Below are 18,518 nucleotides of genomic sequence, written 5' to 3'. Positions count from 1 at the left end.
TCCCCTCCCCTCCCCTCCAGCCTACCCTAGCATTCTCTTTATTCTATTCTATTCTACTCTATTCTAATCCTTATTCTATTCTATTCTTAATTCTATTCTATTCTTAATTCTATTCTTAATTCTTAATTCCTAATTTTATTCTATTCTATTCTTAATTCTCTATTCTATTCTGTTCCGTTGCGTTCCACTCCACTCCACTCTACTCTACCCTAGCCTTCTATTCTATTCTATTCCTTATTCTATTCTATTCTATTCTATTCTATTCCACTTCATTTCTATTTCTATTCCTATTTCTAAAGCTAACTCCACCATCCCTGTTCCTTCCTTTTTCCTTTCTTTATGGTTTTTAACCTCTTCTTCATGCTGGCTGGGGAATTCCAGGAGTCGCAGTCCACACATTTTAAAAGTGGCTAAAGCCGAAGGCCTATGGACATTCTCCGCCCTCCAGGTCATGGTTGTCCCAAAGGCGCTTTTTTTTCTTTCCTGAAGCACCTGGACTTTCTTTGTTTTCCTTTTGAAGACGTTTCGCTTCTCCTCCGAGAAGCTTTTTCAGCTCCGACTGGACAACGGCGGGGAATGGAAAGATGTACAAAATGTATAAATCCCTTCCCTACCATCCAGTCAGAGCTGAAGGAGCTGCTTGGACGAGAAGCGAAACCTCTTCAAAGAAATACAAGAAAGTCCAGTTGCCACTTGGGAAAAAAGCACCTTTGGGTCGACAAATTTGCGTGACCCGTCAAAACCACGGTCCACTAAAGCGCGCCCGATTAAAGTGCGTACCTGACGTCATCAGCAGCGCGACGAAAAAAATTAAAAATAAATTAAATTAAAATTAAAATAAAATTAAAGCAAGTCGATTCACATAAAGGTAAGGGTTAGGGTTAGGGTTAGCATTAGGTTAAGGGTTAGGGTTAGGTTTAGGGTTACGTTAAGCGTTAGGGTTAGGTTTAGAGTTAGGTTAAGGGTTAGCGTTAGGTTTAGCGTTAGGTTTAGGGTTAGGTTTAGGGTTAGGTTAAGGGTTAGGTTTAAGGTTAGGTTTAGGGTTAGGTTAAGGGTTAGCGTTAGGTTTAGCGTTAGGTTAAGGGTTAGGTTTAGGGTTAGGTTTAGGGTTAGGTTTAGGGTTAGGTTTAAGGTTAGGTTTAGGGTTAGGTTAAGGGTTAGGTTTAGGGTTAGGTTTAGGGTTAGGTTTGGGGGGGGGTTAGGGTAAGGTTTTCGCTTTAATTTTAAATTTACCGCTCACAGAGCAATGTTTTCGTCGTGCTGTGATGACATCACGTACGCGCTTTCGTCGAGCGCGCTTTAGTCTACTGCGGTTTTGTGGTGGAACCCAAATTTGAGGAACATGGATGTAGATTGTAGACAGGCCAGCCTCCTTGCAAAGGCCTTTGTGTTAAAAGATTGCACCCAATGCTTTAGATCAGCCACAACCCAGGAATCCACAGACGTCTCCAAGCCGTACGAGGGCCAAACACGGGAAGAGCCAAAATGTCCCCTCCCATCTTCGTGTCAGGTGATGCCACGGGGACAGGTCCCATGGTGGGGCTTCTGCAGGGAGGCTGGGCTGATGAGTCCACCCATCCAGTCTCCGTGTGAGTCCCGGCACGTCCGCTTGAGCCTGGGCCAGACATACCCGGCAGGACGTTGCAAAATAAAATGCCCACGATTGGAATCTGCCAAGCGAGGCTGCTGTCCTAATTTGGAGGTTTGTGGGCTATCTCTTACGCGGGCCGAGGCCCTCTCCTCGCGCCGGTCTTCTCCACATTTCACATCCCACAAAAAGTAGGAGGGACGGAAGAGATGGGGAAGGTCTGCGGCTCTGCCTCAAATTAAAACCGGCTCTAAAGAGGATCAGGCAACTGATCAAGAGGAAGAAGTGGATCAAATTGGAAAGCTACCATATTTTTTGGAGTATAAGACGCACCGGAGTATAAGTCGCGCCAAGATTTTGAAGAGGCAAATTTTTAAAAAAAAGGTTTTGCACTCTGCAGACCTCCCAAAAACGGCCCATTTTTCGCAAAAACAGGCCTGTTTTTTTTTTTCAAAAAAAGGACATGAATAGCCTTTAGGAGTCTTATAGAGTGCTCCGGGGGGGGATTGGGGTGGGAGCAAAAACGAGCAAAAAAACGGCCCATTTTTCACTCATTTCTGCCCTCCCCAGCCTCCAGAAGCACTCTGGAAACCTCCTAAAGGCTATACATGGCTATTGTGGTGAAGGGGGCAGGGTTTCGGGAGGCAAAAAAATGCTGTATTCAATGTATAAGATGCACCCAGATTTTCAGCCTCTTTCTTGAGGGAAAAAGGTGCATCTTATACTCCGAAAAATACGGTAAAAAAAATACGGTCTGCGTGCCTTCCAAGAGTTGAATTTTGTGCCTCAAGTGGATCCTGGGTTAGCTGGCACATTGGGGACAGTCCAATCCTGCAATGCTTCTTCCTGCTTCCGTCCTTCTCCTCGGCGACCTTGCTCTAAGATGCCATTAAACATGTTTTTAACCAGGATAAATGGGTGTTTAGCGAGGATCTCCAAGTAACGGATGATGATCATGATGTTATTCGTTCAGTTGTGGGTTGATTCCCTGAGCTGGGCCCAGAGTTAGGATTCAACAGGTTCTGAACCGAAAATGTGAGCGGGTTCCTGCCGGCATTACTACTGGTTCAGTGCCCAAAACAATTGGCCCGAAAAAAGCTTTGCGTGCATGCGCATTTGCACTTAAAAAGGTCTACACATGTGCATACCATTAAAAAAGGGGGGAAATTACATTTTTTTCAATGAAGATTGTTCTGTGCATGTGCAAAGCAGAAAATAAAGATGGCAGCCCCCAGGATAGAACCAGTACAGTCACATGTCCGCCCAAGTTACTACCGTGTTTTCCCCAAAATACGACCTGTCCCGAAACTAACGCCTTGCCATATTTTTTGTGTGGGCAAAAATATAAGCTCACCCCCCCCAAAAAAACCCCTGGACAACCCCCCCTCAGGCCAGGCTGAGCACTGCTCTAGGAGTGCTCTCTATGGTGGGCCGGCTGCCGAACAGTCTTCCGGACAAAGAGTCTTCTAGCAGCCGGCCCACCATAGAGAGCATTCCTAGAGCGGCCGATGCTGGAAGACTCGGCCCCGAGTTTTGGAGTTTGGAAGTTATGCTCGGAGGGTGGCGGCAGTTGGTGGCGGCGGCCAGCGGTGGTGCCCTGGGAGAGCTGCGCAAGGGCTTGGTGAGGCTGGGGGCAGAACAGGCACTCGTGCAACCCCCCTCTCCAGCCAGGCAGAGCTCCATGCACTGACCTAGGGGGTATCCCAAATGTGCCAACCTGTGGGAGCTGGGGGGGGGGGACAGAGCACCATGTGGCTTGGCGCCTTAGTGATGCCCTCTAGGCCAGTGAATGGCGCTCTGGCCGGCTGGAGAGGGGATTTGCCGGGCGGCTGCTCGTGAGCATGGTCACTTCATGGCTGCTTCGCTCCTGAGGCTGTGCCTGGCTCTTCGGGAGTCCACCCGGCAACTCCAAAACAATAAGCCCTCCCTGATAATAAGCCCAAGGCCTTATTTCATGGGGCAAAAGAAAATAAGACCCTGTCGTATTTTTGGGGAAACATGGTACCTATTTGGCCGAACTGGTCCGTATCGGTAGGAACCCACTTCTGGTGTGCGGCATCAAAACACAGTGATTATATAAGATGGGTTATTGCTGGGGCAGGTGGGCGGGGCCAGCCACTGGTGGGAACTACCAGTTTACCTGAACTGATCTGCTTTCTTTGTGGATGTTTGGTGGTGATATTCTGTGTGGCTCTTGTGAGTGTGGGCCTGCCAGGATCCTTTTTAAAAACTTCCAGTGAGGAAGCACCCATAACTTCTCGAGGGAACCTATTACACTGGTTAATTGTTCTAACAACTGCCAGGAAGTTTCTCCTTAATTCCAGGTTCCTTCTCTCCTTGATTGGTTTCCCTCCATTGCTTCTTGTCTTGCCTTCAGATGCTTTGGAGAATAGGGTATTTTATATACATCATATTTGGAAAAATATATACGTCTGTATGTTGTCATGCTTGCAAGCCATCTTTCCTTTTGGGCTTCAGGCCTTCCACACTTTCTACTGTCTATTTTCTGTTGTGGGAAAATGGGAGGGGGAGATTATACGGAGTTGGGTGATATGTAGCCATAACAACATTCTTCTTAGAAAGCCAAGGTCATCTTTTGTCTCTGCACCTGGCCGGAACTGGATGGGTGGAAGTTGCCAGTGTCGCTGTGGAAGATTGGACCATGTGATGGACTTATGTGTGTGTGTGTGTGGGGGGCAGGATGCTGAACTTTCATTTTTTTAAATTAACAAACATGTAAAACTTAGACGTACACCACATTTACACAATACAATACGAATAGGAGCTTCCTGTTCTTTCTAATAGCAATTATCCGCTATTATCCGATAAGATCGCACAGACTGGGCCTCCTCCGAATTCCATCCGCCAGTCAATGTCGACTGGCGACTACACGGAGGAGAGCCTTTTCTGTTGCAGCTCCGACCCTGTGGAACGATCTCCCTGTCGAGATACGCACCCTCACCACCGTCCAGGCCTTCCGCGCAGCCCTTAAGACCTGGCTATCCCAACAGGCCTGGGGATAAATCTCTAATTTGCCCCACCCGAGTGTTGAATGTTGAATGCAAGTTGTGTTTTTATTACTTTATTTATTTTGTTCACATATTGTTTGTTTTGAATTGCACCCCCTCCCTAATGATTGTAAGCCGCCCTGAGTCCCCTCAGGGAAAAGGGCGGCCTATAAATCCAAATAAAATACTCAAAAATAAATTATCAATTGATACCGCTCACCTTATATTATTTCCCCTTCTATTGTATTTCATTTGGATTTCACCATTCTTAACCCTCTTATTTTACTCATAACTATTATTTTTTGAGTTTTGTTATATTCCTTTGTTGATTCTTGTTTCTTTCCTCCATCCGCCTATACCATTTATCCCATATCTGGTAGAATTCTGATTCTGCCTTTCCCTGGATTTCTTTAGTTAGTTTGTCCATTTCAGCACAATCCATAACCTTTCTTATTATTTCATCTTCGCTTGGAATTAATTTCTTTTTCCATTTCTGGGCAAAGGCAATCCTTGCCACCGTAATTATATGTAGTATTACATACTGGATTTCTTTTTTGTATTTCGCAGACATTATTCCTAATTAAAAAAAACTTCAGGTTTCCATTCTATTTTAACCCCTGTTATTGCCTTCAGCCAATTTTTGATCCTTTTCCAAAATATTTTAGCCTCTTCACAAGGATCCTGAACTTTCAATTGGGTGGGAAAACCTGGAAGCTTTCAGATGTGGGTTTTCCCAGATGTGCCAACATGGCTCTTTTAATAAATTGGAACTTTGATGAGGAATCCTTTGCCTCGGACTCTGATTTAATTTTGGATGCTATTTGGACATATTTATATATTGATTTTTTTAAAAACAGGTGGGGACTTTGTATTATATGTTGGAATTATTCACCGTGCACGGAATCCATGGGGTGTTTGATATTTTTCTACTTTTGCTTTGCTTTGGATTTCAATTTTCCTGGGGCAATTTAGTCTCCGCGGATGGAGATGGAGAGGAGCGGGAGGGAGGGCCCCTATTTACTCGAGAGAGATAGGCCTATCACGACCAATTCTATTCTAAGAAGGTGTTGGCTTGTTTCTGCAGAGAGGTGGCTAAATTTAGAGCCCCCACCCCACCCTTGGTGGGTTTAAAGACACCTTGGAGACACACACCCCAACCCCAAAACAGTTGTGGAAAGGGAGTCTCATCGGTCAGGAATGTACCCCAGGAAATGCTTATATGGTCCCTCACGGAGTTGTTATGGGCCAATAGGGAGAGCTAAAGAAAAAAACCCAGAGAAATAGAAAGAGGACAGAGAATTGGAACGCAGTCAAACTACTATGTATCAGCAGACGGCGAAGCGTCGTGTGAGGTGTGAGGTTGGCATGTCGACTGGACAAGCTCTTAGTTCAGCCAGATAGTAGAAACCAGCAAGATAGCTGGGAAAGTTGGCTGGTGGATGAGAAGGAAGGCCAACCTGGGCATGAAACACACCGTCCCAGCATTATTTTGCCCAGGAGGGAAGTAACCTGAATGGTTATGGAGTTAGAATAGAATAGAATAGCATAAGAGCAGGAGTAGAGTAGAATAAGGAGTAGAGTAGAGTAGGGTAGGGTAGGGTATAATAGAATAGAATTCAGAATAGAATAAGAATAGGAATAGAGTAGAGTAGAATAAGAACAGGAATAGGGAAGAGTAGGATAGGGTAGGGTATAATAGAATAGAATTCAGAATAGAATAGAATAAGAACAGGAATAGAGTAGAGTAGAATATAATTCAGAATAGAAGAGAATAAGAACAGGAATAGGGAAGAGTAGGATAGGGTAGGGTATAATAGAATAGAATTCAGAATAGAATAGAATAAGAATAGGAATAGAGTAGAGTAGAATAAGAATAAGAACAGGAGTAGAGTAGAATAAGAACAGGAATAGAGAAGAGTAGGATAGGGTAGGGTATAATAGAATAAATTCAGAATAGAATAAGAATAGGAATAGAGTAGAGTAGAATAAGAACAGGAATAGGGAAGAGTAGGATAGGGTAGGGTATAATAGAATAGAATTCAGAATAGAATAGAATAAGAACAGGAATAGAGTAGAATAAGAACAAGAATAGAGTAGAGTAGAATAGAATTCAGAATAGAATAGAATAAGAACAGGAATAGAGTAGAATAAAGTAAAGTAGGGTAGAGTAGAGTAGAATAGAATAGAATTGAATTCAGAATAGAGTAGAATTTTGTTTTCTGCAGACAATTTTAGAATATAATAGAATAACAGAGTTGGAAGGGACCTTGAAGATCTTCTAGTCCAACGCCCTGCTTACGCAGGAAACCCTCCACCGCTTCAGACAAATGGTTATCCAACATCTTCTTCAAAACATCCAGTGTTGGAGCATTCACAACTTCTGGAGACAAGTTGTTCCACTGATTAATTTTTCTAACAACTGTCAGGAAATTTCACCTCGGTTCTAAATTGCTTCTCTCCTGGATTAGCTTCCATCCATTGCTTCTTGTCCTGCCCTCGGGGGCTTTGGAGCATAGCTTGACTCCCTCTTCCTTGGGGCAGCCCCTGAGATATAGGAACACTGCTACTATGTCTCCCTTAGTCCTTCTTTTCATCAAACTAGACACGAAAGAGGCTTGGTGGCTCAGTGGCTAAGATGCTGAGCTTATTGATCAGAAAGGTTGGCAATTTGGCGGTTCGAATCCCTAGCGCCGCGTGACGGAGTGAGTTCCCGTTACTTGTCCCAGCTTCTGCCAACCTAGCAGTTCAAAAGCACATAAAATGCAAGTAGAAAAATAGGGACCACTTTTGGTGGGAAGGTCACAGTGTTCCGTGCGGCTTCGGCGTTTAGTCATGCTGGCCATCTGACCACGGAGACATCTTCGGACAGCGCTGGCTCTTCGGCTTTGAAACGGAGATGAGCACTGCCTCCTAGAGCCGGGAATGACTAGCACATAGGTGCTAGGAGAACCTTTACCTATCATTTAAAAAAAAATCAATTTTAAATATATTGAGGAAATCAGGTCCCGGCCAGCAAAGAGCCGAACACAGCTGGATAGGATACATCCATATTAAACTCTCTGAGGCCCGAGAGCATCTCCATTCTTGGTGCAAAGCAGAGGTCTCGGCCACTCCCCGGCTTTTTCAGGATGAGGGGGGTGTTAAGTCACAGACTTCCGCATTTTCACACCTCAACACCCAACTGGAATGCAACGTTATCCCGTGGGAGGCTGAGATCACCAGACAATCCTCTGCAGGGAAGCTAACAGCCAACGACAACGCCAGGCATTTGAGGAGGGAATTGAAAACTTTGGAAACTCTTTGGATGCTTCGGAGAATAAGTCGGTTAACATCAGCACAAGGGGGACAAAAATACCCTTCATTCCTCCCATGGACAGGTAGGTGTGCAGGTCTGCAAGAAAATTCCCCTTTGGGGAAACACACTTTCAAGTTGCATTAACAGAAGGATACAATCAAGACCAAGTGAGGTCCTAATACCACTGTGTAAAGCCCTAGTAAGACCACACCTAGAGTACTGCACACAGGTTTGGTCCCCACATTATAAAAAAGATGTTGAGACTCTAGAAAAAGTGCAGAGAAGAGCAACCAAGATGATGAGGGGACTGGAGGTTAAAACATACGATGAACGGTTGCAGGAACTGGGCTGGCTAGTCTAGAGAAGAGAAGGACCAGGGGAGACAGGATAGCAGCCTTCCAATATTTGAGGGACTGCCACAGAGAGGAGGGGGGGTCAAGCTATTCTCCAAAGCACCTGAAGGCCAGACAAAGAATAATGGATGGAAACTGGACAAGGAGAGATTCAACTTGGAAATAAGGAGAACTTTTCAGACAGAACAATCAACCCATGGAACAGAAGTTCCCTTCGGAAGTTGTGGGAGCTTCATCACTGGAGGCTTTCAAGAAGAGACTGGACTGCCATCTATCAGGAACGGTGTAGGGCCTCCTGCTTAGGCAGGAGGGGGTTGGACTAGATGGCCTCCAAGGTCCCTTCCAACTCTGTATATCTCTTCTGTTCTGACTACCAATATTTCAACAGCTGGATAGATGATAACCTACCCTTTGCTGAATGTAAAACCCTGCAGGCCCCTCCTGGCATTTTTAATTAGAATAGAATAGAATAGGATTAACAGAGTTGGAAGGGACCTTGGAGGTCTTCTAGTCGAACCCGCTGCTTAGGCAGGAAACCCTACATCACTTCAGACAAATGGTTATCCAGTATCTTCTTAAAAACTTCCAGTGTTGGAACATTCACAACTTCTGGAGGCAAGCTGTTCCACTGATTAATTGTTATAACTGTCAGGAAATTTATCCTTAGTTCTAAGTTGCTTCTCTCTTTGATTAGTTTCCACCAATTGCTTCTTGCTCTACCCTCAGGTCCCTTGGAGAATGGTTTGACTCCCTCTTCTTTGTGGCAACCCCTGAAATATTGGAAGGCTGCTGTCATGTCTCCCCTAATCCTTCCTTTTCCTAGTCCTTCTTTTCATTAAACTAGACACACCCAATTCCTGCAACCATTCTTCATATGTTTTAGCCTCCAGTCCCCTAATCCTATTTGTTGCTCTTCTCTGCCCTCTTTCTAGAGTCTCCACATCTGTTTTTACATTGTGGCGACCAAAACTGAATGCAGAATTCCAAGTGTGGCCTTACCAAGGGATTATAAAGTGGTATTAACACTTCACGGGATCTTGATTCTATCTCTGTTTATGCAGCCTAGAACTGGGTTGGCTTTTTTGGCAGCTGCTGCACACAGCTGGCTCATATTTAAATAGTTGTCCACTAGGACTCCAAGATCCCTTTCACAGTTACTACTATTGAACAAGGTACCATAAACACTATACCTGTGCATTTTGTTTTTCTTGCCTAAATGTAGAACCTTCCTTTTCCTAGTCCTTCTTTTCATTAAACAAGACATGCCCAATTCCTGCAACCAGCCTCCTGTCCCCTAATCATCTTGGTTGCTCTTCTCTGCACTCTTTCTAGAGTCTCCCCATTTTTTCTACATTGTGGTGACCAAAACTGGATGCAGGATTCCAAATGGGGCCTTACCAAGGCCTTATAAAGTGGTATGAACACTTCACGTGATCTTCACATGTAATTCGCATGTAATTACAGACACACACAGACACACCTTGGAAAGTCCCGCAAAATAATTTCGTTTCAAACGGGAAACCCCAAGGGAGGCTCTCTTTTCACTCCCTTTTCATTTCATCGAAGGCTTTTTAAATTTTTTATTTTACTTTTTATTAACAAACATGTAAAATACACACACACACACACAAAACCTAGATGTACACCACATTTACACAATACAATACGAACAGGAGCTTCCTGTTCTTTCTAATAGCAATTATCAATCGATAACGCTCACATTATATTATTTCCCCTTCTATTGTATTTCATTTGGATTTCACCATTCTTAACACTCTTATTTTACTCATAACTATTATTTTTTGAGTTTTGTTATATTCCTTCGTTGATTCTTGTTTCTTTCCTCCATCCACCTATACCATTTATCCCATATCTGGTAGAATTCTGATTCTTCTTTTCCCTGGATTTCTTTAGTTAGTTTGTCCATTTCAGCACAATCCATAACCTTTCTTATTATTTCATCTTCACTTGGAATTAATTTGTTTTTCCATTTCTGGGCAAAGGCAATCTTTGCCGCTGTAATTATATGTAGTATTAAATACTGGATTTCTTTTTTGTATTTCGCAGACATTATTCCTAATAAAAAAACTTCAGGTTTCCATTCTATTTTAACCCGTTATTGCCTCCAGACAATTTTTGATCCTTTTCCAACATTTTTTAGCCTCCTCACAGGTCCACCATAAATGGTAATATGTTCCGTGTATTGATTCGCATTTCCAACATTTTGGGGAGGTATTTGCTAAGATTTTAGCTAACCTTGTTGGTGCCAAGTGCCATCTGTAAAACATTTTGAACTGGTTTTCCTTGTATGCAACGGATAGTGTCATTTTTAAGTTTGTTCCCCAAAATTTTTCCCATTAGTCTAATTCAATATTATAGCCAAAGTTCTGTGCCCATTTTATCATTTGTTCTTTCACAATTTCCTCTTCCTCTTCCATTTTATACTTCAAGAGGAATTTATATATTCTCCCTATCATCTTTCTATCTGAGCTTTGAATAATTTTATCCAATTCATGTGGTTCTGTTCATCGAAGGCTTTTTTGCACGATCCCCAGGACGGGAAAGCAAACATTGGATTCCCTTTTAAGCCGATGGCCCTCCAATCTTGGCGGCAGCGGGAGTGGGAGTTGGGGGGGGGTCCTTCTGGAAATAAGAGGAGGGGGCGGGGGAGCATCAAACCGCAGAAGTGCGAACAATGAGATGACAGCTGGACTTATCGGCTACCCTCGCTCAGGCTCTGGGCCTGCAGCCCCCCAGGACGCCTTTATCAAGCACTTCCAATGTGTGAGGTTTCAAAACTCCGGCTTCTAATCAGCAGTGATGACAAGCCTCTGTTCTGACAGCTATACACACCAACACACCAACACACACACACACAGCAACACACTCTCTCTCTCTCACACACACACACACAAACACACAGATGCTGCTCCAGTCCTGCAGCACACAGGCACATCGCTACTTCCAGGAAATGGTTTTTTGGGGGGGAGAGGGGGGAAACTCCTCTGTCTAGGTCACCCAGCCTCTTTTTCAATACAAGAAGAAATTGGCTAATGGGATTGCAGGGGGTGTCTGTGTGTGTGTGTGTGTGTGTGTTTGTGTGTGGCTTCCGTGGGTCTAGGTCCCTGGGGAAAGCCAGGTTGTTCAGAATGTGGGAATGGGCTGCCTCCCCATCAGCACCTCACCGGGCCTGTTCTGGTCCCTTGGAAATTCTTTAATCGGAGCCGTTCCAGTTTAGGATGGCGGTATCTCCATTGCGGTCCATTCCTGGCAAAGCAGCTGACCAGGGTTAAGTGGGAGACTCTGCAAACAAGAGTCAGGTTTTTAAAAAATGAATCCAGAAAAAAGTATTGGCAAGAGACTCTAAGAAGATCTCTCTCCTGTCTGTCTGTCTGTCTGTCTGTCTGTCTGTCTGTCTATCTATCTATCTATCTATCTATCTATCTATCTATCTATCTATCTATCTATCTATCTATCTATCCTCTATCTATCTATATCTATTTCTCTCTCTCTCCTATCTATCATCCATTCATCTGTCTGTCTGTTTAATCTCTCTCTTATATCTATCTATCTATCTATCTATCTATCTATCTATCTATCTATCTATCTATCTATCTATCTATCTATCTATCCTCTATCTATCTATATCTATTTTTCTCTCTCATATCTATCATCCATCCATCCATCCATCTGTCTTTTTAATCTCTCTCTCTCTCATATCTATCCATCTCTCTCCCTTTCCTATATATCTCTCTCTCTCATATCTATCATCCATCCATCTGTCTAATCTCTCTCTCTCATATCTATCCATCTCTCTACCTCTCCTATCTATCTATCTATCTATCTATCTATCTATCTATCTATCTATCTATCTATCTATCTATCTATCTATCTATCTATCTATCTGATACAGCATGGGTTGCACAGGTAAACCAACCAGTGGCTGGCCAGGTTAGGTGGTCTTAATAGAATGGACCTTATAAATTCATTTTAGTTTGGCTTTTATTCCAGTGCCCTGGAGTCCCAAAGTTGACTTTTAGCTGCAGTGAACCTTCTCCCCAACTGCCTCATAAGTATTACAAATAGGGCTGAACAGTGTGGCAAGACCCTGTAAAGTGGGGGCATAGGAAGTGAGAGATAGAACAGAGGTAAAAGCTGCTGACAGCTTAAGATGAAATAGGAACTTCTCTTTTTTATATTTCTCCTATGTACTTTGCTGTAACAGTCCAAGTGAACTTCCCCTTTTGAAATGTCATGCTTGTCTCGTGTATGGAAACGCCTTGAGAATGTACCGTGTGGAACACGGCATAAAAGTAGTATCCTGGGCAGAGCTCAGTTCAGTTCAGATTTTGGTGTGTGAACACGCTGAACTCGATGCATCCAATGAACCTGTTTCTCTCACTTTCGTGGTCTCAAGTCCTGCTCTTTCCTAAGTAGATTACTAACCACAATCTGCTGCAACATATCTATCTATCTATCTATCTATCTATCTATCTATCTATCTATCTATCTATCTATCTATCTATCTATCTATCTATCTATCATCTATCTATCCATCCATCCATCCATCCATCCATCCATCCATCCATCCATCCATCCATCCCTATCTATCTATCTATCTATCTATCTATCTATCTATCTATCTATCTATCTATCTATCATCTATTTATCGATATCTATCATATTTATGACGGACACAGTGTCCTGGGGGGAGGAGGGGTTTCACATGATCCCCTTTTGCGACCTTCTGACAAGCCAAGTCTATGGGGAAGCCAGATTCACTGCAGGGCCCTTGGTGCTCTCCGAGCTTGATGGTTTTCTTGCTGACGTTTCGTGACCCAACTAGGGAACATCATCAGTGCTAGAAGGGAGGGTGGTTTGCCGAGTGGAAGAGAGGAGGAGGAGAGATGGGGGAGAGGAGGAGGAGAAGGAGGAGGAGGAGGAGGAGAACTGCAGGGTCCTTGGTGCTCTCTGAGCTTGACTGTTTTCTTAGAGACATTTCATGACCCAACTAGGGAACATCATCAGTACTAGAAGGGAGTGAGGTTTGCAGAATGGAAGTGAGAAGGAGGGGGGGAGGACTATGGGGTCCTGGGTGCTCTTTGAGCTTGGTGGTTTTCTTGCAGATGTTTCAGGGCCGAACTAGGTAACATCATCAGTGCTAGAAGGGAATAGAATTTGTGGGAGCGAGGGAGGAAGGGGAAAAGAGAGAAAGAGGGAGGAAGGAAGGAGGAAGGAAGGAGGAAAGAAAGTATTCTGGATCTCCTTGGTGTAGGCCAATTTAACAAGGGCAGCGATTAAACTTAACAGCTGCGGCGAGAAACGTCATAAAATGGGACAGAGCTCCCTTAATACATTCTCGCTCGACCACATATATTTTGGGCTCCGTTGTGGTCGTAAGTCGAGGACCACTGAATCTGTATTATTTTTCAGCAGGAAAAATCATACACCTCCCAACTCTCCTTTGGAGGGGTCACAGTTCTGTTCAACCCCAGTATTTGCATGATGATGACAAAATCGCAACTGCAGATGGCACCCATTCTCACCCATTAATTCTCTGAATAACCTGTTTCTCTCCGCACGAGGCAGACCTTCTCCGCCACTTAACATTTACAAAGGACAAACTTTGGGGGCTGGAGGGTGGGGTAGGTTGAAGGGTCCGTGCCCCTACGTGATTTGCAGGACCAGTTGCCTCCGGATGGGCTCAAGGCGTCGAATTTAGAAAGCGGAGCCGGACTGAAAGGTGGAGGTTAATTGCCAATCGAATGTTAAATCTCCAAACGAAAAGCAAGATTCGGGAGACTCGTCATTAGAGGGCCCTCCAGGGGCCATGGCAATCTATCTGAACTGCTGGCACAGAACTAAATGCCAGGCCTCCCACCAAGTTATCCGCCCGAGCCAGCCCTCTGCTCTTCTGTTATTTATAGAAAGAACCAACCACCCCAAACCAAGAAGGAAATGACCGACCTGTCGCATCTCCTAAAATTGCCCGGGTTCGGCTTAGTTTAGCGGGACGTGCCTAAACCCAATGTAGGTTCTCAGCTGTCTGAAACAAAACAGGAGATTTGCAGACCGCAGAGAAGTCCTCAGCGTATGACTGCAATAGAATAGAATAACGGAGTTGGAAGGGACCTCGGAGGTCTTCTAGTCCAACCCCCTGCATAGGCAGGAAACCCTGTACCATCTCAGACAAATGGATATCCAATCTCTTCTTTAAAGCTGCTTTTTTTTTTACATTTCATACAAATGACCACATGTCATCTACATAATCAAGACTGTTTTGTGTTGAGGCCCAGCAGGAGCCGTTGGGAGCTGCCACCAGACTCCGACAGCGAGGGGCTCTCTGAGTCGGTTCTGGAGGATGTGGAGGACCCTGGACAGGGTTCCGACTCCGAGCAGGGTGCAGAGAGGCTGGTTGGCCACCAGGAGGCGCCTGAGCCTTGGACCAGTGGGGAGGAGACAAGGGAGTGTGATCCGGATGTCAGCAGTGGGGAGGAGCCAAGGGAGTTGTTCCTAGATGCCCAGCACCGGAGAGCTAATAGGCGTAAGGAACAATTACGCAATTACAGGAGGTAATTGCACTCAGCTGGTGGTAATTAGGCTCCTCTCCAGACTATAAAAGGAATGCTTGTGCACATGCCCCTTTTGCAGAAGTCAACGCATTAACTAATGTTGGAGAACAGTATTGTGAGCTTGGCAGGCTGGATTGCTGCCAAGGCTTATCTGTGCTGGGTTTGCTGCCAAGGCTTGTCTGTGCCGGTTTGCTGCCAAGGACCTGTCTGTCTGTTAATAAATTCCGTAAAATATCTTTGGCTCGGAGTGTTTTGGTGTGGGGGGTCAGAATAGGTAAGTGTAGCTCAGGGGCAGGTGGGCGGACCCAGTTCAAAGTTGGAGCGAACCGGTTTGCTGCCAGCTGATAGACGGAGCTACTGGTTCACCTGAACCGGTCTGAACAGGTAGAATCCTACCTCTGGTTGGTGCGTTTTAATCTTGTTTAACAAATGTAATTAATCCTAAACGTTGGCTTCCTTGGGGAATTTAACCCTGTTGTCAGGTTTCCGAAAGTTGCCCTAATTGATTCATGAGTCTCGAGCCTTTTTATGCCAATTTTATGAGTTGACTCCTGTCTTGAAGGGATTACAAAATCTGCATTTCTAAAAGTTGGACCCCTTAAGTTTCTCCTTGGGGCAGAGAGCTGAGACTCTGAGTTTCTGCTCTTTAGAAATATGGTATTTTTAGGGGAATATATAATATTCTGCCTTTTTAAATATTTCCTAAACTATTTCATTCTTCTAAGAGGAGTGGGTACTAATTTTCTTCAGAACGGAGGAGCGATCCCTTGATTTCTTCTCTCGGTCTCTCTCCTCCCACCCACTCTCCGCAAGCTGGCTTGTAAGCATCAACATTAATGATAACGGCTGCTCCTTTTGTTCCCAGCATGTCTACCTTCTGAAAAATTAATAGACGGTTTCCAATTGGAGAGGCAAGCAGAGGTACCTCATTAAGCCACCTACTGGGGGAGTCCTGAGGAGACCCCCAAAGGGTGCCCGGGCAGGGGAGCTTCAAGCTGCTTTAACCTGGAGGTTGGAGGACAGGGAAACAGCCTCCATAAAGCTGAGATTCTCAGCTTCCCAAATAGATCCAGCCCTTTTAAAGAAAAATAATCAATAAACCAACTTTTGCATTGAAAGCAGAGAGGATCCTTTAGTTTGCAGGGCAACCAAAACTTCACACTTTTGTTCTCCCTGTCCAAAAAATAATACTAGCCACAGCAGTGTTCCAGCATTTGAGGGGCTACGATAAAGAAGAGGGGGGTCAACCTATTCTCCAAAACACCTGAGGCTAGGATAAGAAGCTTAGTTTAGACAGAAGCAACTTAGAACTAAGGAGAAACTTCCTGACAGTTAGAACAGTTAATCAGTGGAACAACCTGCCTCCAGAAGTTGTAAATGCTCCAACACTGGAAGTTTAAAGAAGGTGTTGGATAACCATTTGTCTGAAATGGTTTAGGGTTTCCTGCCTAAGCACAGGGTTGGACTAGAAGAGCTCCAAGGTCCCTTCAACGCTGTTACTTTGCATCTCTCTCGGAGTTTCCTGCAGATGCAAACCAGCATTTGTATTTTCTGCGTCAGATGAGGAGAGCCCATCCTTCTATCCTGGCCACTTTTTAGAGTGGCTAAATGGGGACTAACAAACTGCATCCCTATTTGGTTTGGTGGTAGCAGAACCTCAGATAGAAAGTCCATACAGAGAGTGGTAAGGATAGCAGAGATCATAGGAAGCTCGCTTCCCATTATTCAGAATGCTGCTTATAAGCGCTCTGTGCTTAGATCTTCAAGCATTGTTAGAGAGCACCCACTTCAGGGTCTGGTCCTATTGCTCTCCTCTGGGAGGAGGTTTCGAAGTATTTCCAGCAGGACTTCCCAATTCTGTAACGGCTTTATTCCCTATGCCATCCGTCTGGTAAACTCACAACATTCGTTTTTATCCCCATGTATATGTATGTATCTGAACTAGATTGTGTTGTTTCTCTATGTCATAGAATATATGTGGCTTTGTGGGTATATGCATAATATTCATTTATTTGTTTATTTAGTATGTAGTGTATATTGGAGGTGGTGAAGGGACGTGGTGGCTTAGTGGCTAAGACACTGAGCTTGTCAATCAGAAAGGTCAGCAGTTCGGCGGTTCGAATCCCTAGCGCCGCATAACAGAGTGAGCTCCCATTCCTTGTCCCAGCTTCTGCCAACCTAGCAGTTTGAAAGCACGTAAAAAATGTAAGTAGAAAAATTGGTGGGAAAGTAACAGCGTTCTGTGCACCTTTAGCATTGAGTCATGCCGGCCACATGACCATGGAGAGGTCTTTGGAAAGCGCTGGCTCTTCGGCTTTGAAACGGAGATGAGCACCGCCCCCTAGAGTCAGGAACAAATAGCACATACCGTATTTTTCAGAATATAAGACACACCTTTTTCCCTCAAACAAAGAGGCTGAAAATCTGGGTGCGTCTTATACACTGAATACAGCATTTTGGCCTCTCGAAGCCCCACCCCCTTCACCAAAATGGCCATGCATAGCCTTTAGGTTTCCAGAGTGCTCCTGGGGGCTGGGGAGGGCAGAAATGAGCAAAAAACAGGCTGTTTAGGGGAGGTCTGCAGAGTGCAAAAACATTTTTTTTTTAATTGCCTCTTCTAAATCTTGGTGCGTCTTATACTCTGGTGCGTCTAATACTCAGGAAAATATGGTATGTGCGAAGGGAATCTTTACCTTTATCTATTGGAGACGGTGACCCTTTGAGAGCTGTGTGCAACTCGATTTCATTTTAATGTAGAAACGATTAGTGCACATTCCAAGTTGCAATAAAGTCATTCCAAGTTTAAGTCCAAAACCTTTCCCTCTTTGAGCCGTTCTCCCTATTTTCTTGCTTTTGTGGCAGAGTTCAGCTGCACGATCGCCGAAACCTTTTCCCCCTACGTTTTAAAGCATTTTCTTTCCTGCTTATTCGCTCAAACCGGCAGGAAAAAATGCTTTAAAAAGTGGGGGGCAAATTGGCCACGCCCACCCAGTCACGTGACACCCCCGCCAAGCCACACCCACAGAACCGGTGGCAAAAAAATATTTCGATTCCACCACTGCCCCCCACCTGCAGGGAGAATGGACGGATGGAAGGGCAGAGATGCTGTGTTTCGTTTCCTCCTCCGACAAAGGATGAGCTGGACCTAAGCCAATCCCTGAGCTTTCCCTGGGCCCTGGAAAGGGGGGGGGGCTTGGGAGGGCTTGAAGGGGGTATAAAAGCAGCCGAAGAGAAGCAGGTCGACGCACCTGGGTGGGAGGAGGGGGTCCCTGTCCCAGAAACTGCCGTGAAGTAAGGATGAGCAGCCAGGCTCCCTGCTCTGCTTCGCTTCTTCTGCTTCTGCTGCTGTTGGGTCAAGGGGGAGCCAAGCCCCTGGGCGAGATCCAGGTAAGAGGGAGGCTGCTGCACCTGGTGGGTTTCTGCAGGCTCAAAGGATCGATGGGCTCCCTTTGAGAATAAGGAAGGGGTTGCTTGCAAGCCAGGTGGGCTTTTCCTGCCTGCCTCCCTTCCCTCGAAGCAGGTTCCCCCCCCCAAAGGAAGGCAAGCCATTTGGACAGAGGCGACTGCCCCACTGGGATGAGATGGGAGACAGAGCAATTGTTGCTCGGAGGCTGGCCAGCTCCCAACCTTGCAGGGAGGAAATTAGATCTTGATTGTCTTCCTCCACCTCTGTTCTGCCTCCTCCTCCTCTTCTTCTTCTTT

Source organism: Thamnophis sirtalis, unplaced genomic scaffold, assembly GCF_051295495.1.
Source record: "Thamnophis sirtalis isolate CommonGarterSnake01/CBP01778 unplaced genomic scaffold, rThaSir2_p1.2 scaffold_15, whole genome shotgun sequence".
In the NCBI taxonomy this organism is placed as follows: domain Eukaryota; kingdom Metazoa; phylum Chordata; class Lepidosauria; order Squamata; family Natricidae; genus Thamnophis; species Thamnophis sirtalis.
Note: the sequence above shows the minus strand (reverse complement) of the source record.